General features: G+C 29.7%; 1 long non-coding RNA gene across 1 annotated transcript; it reads left to right on the top strand.

The window, feature by feature from the left end:
- Positions 1-507: 507 nt before the first annotated feature.
- LOC108357518 (uncharacterized) lies at positions 508-759 on the top strand. Its single transcript, XR_001846657.1, has 2 exons — positions 508-641; positions 718-759. It is a non-coding gene; the product is annotated as an uncharacterized LOC108357518 (long non-coding RNA).
- The last annotated feature ends 96 nt before the right edge of the window (positions 760-855 follow it).

Below are 855 nucleotides of genomic sequence, written 5' to 3'. Positions count from 1 at the left end.
TCCCATTTCACAGCCGGAATAAACAGAATGCGTTTAAAATATACGTCAACATATCATCAGGAACGTTCTAAAGAATAAATAAACAAAATAGTTTATTCGAAACATTCAGAATGAATAAAGAAATGCAGCCAATGAAAATTTTTAATAAACAATCGCGCGATTTTTTATTCAAAATTTTCGCCTGCGGCGCTTTTTCCATAAAAATCATTACTTCTATAAATAATGAAAATTTTNCATATCATCAGGAACGTTCTAAAGAATAAATAAACAAAATAGTTTATTCGAAACATTCAGAATGAATAAAGAAATGCAGCCAATGAAAATTTTTAATAAACAATCGCGCGATTTTTTATTAAAAATTTTCGCCTGCGGCGCTTTTTCCATAAAAATCAATACTTCTATAAATAATGAAAATTTGTAATAAACAATCGCGCGATTTTCATAAAAATCAATCAAAAAAATCTCTCGATTTTAGACTGAATCACTTTTTTTTTATCATTACATCGATATTTAATTAAAAAAAAGTTAATTACAATGCCCGTTTTTATTGTTTCTCGTTTTCAGTGCTTTTTTTTGGGCATCTTTTGTTGTGTGGCAGCACCGACATTGTAGTACAATTGGTTTACAAAGCAAAAAGTGAGGTTGAAGTTGACATTTTTTGNGTTGTGTGGCAGCACCGACATTGTAGTACAATTGGTTTACAAAGCAAAAAGTGAGGTTGAAGTTGACATTTTTTGCAACTTAAAATTCAATTTTCATTAAAACTATAAGCCTCCGGAGGGTGGGGTTTTATACACTTACATTACATTTGCTGCGTGATAAATTCAAATATTGAGACTTTATTAACTACATGTT

Source organism: Rhagoletis zephyria, unplaced genomic scaffold (assembly GCF_001687245.7).
Source record: "Rhagoletis zephyria isolate East Lansing unplaced genomic scaffold, Rhagoletis_zephyria_1.1 Rzeph_scaffold_79093, whole genome shotgun sequence".
NCBI lineage: Eukaryota > Metazoa > Arthropoda > Insecta > Diptera > Tephritidae > Rhagoletis > Rhagoletis zephyria.
Note: the sequence above shows the minus strand (reverse complement) of the source record. Positions and strands in the feature narration are given on the sequence as shown.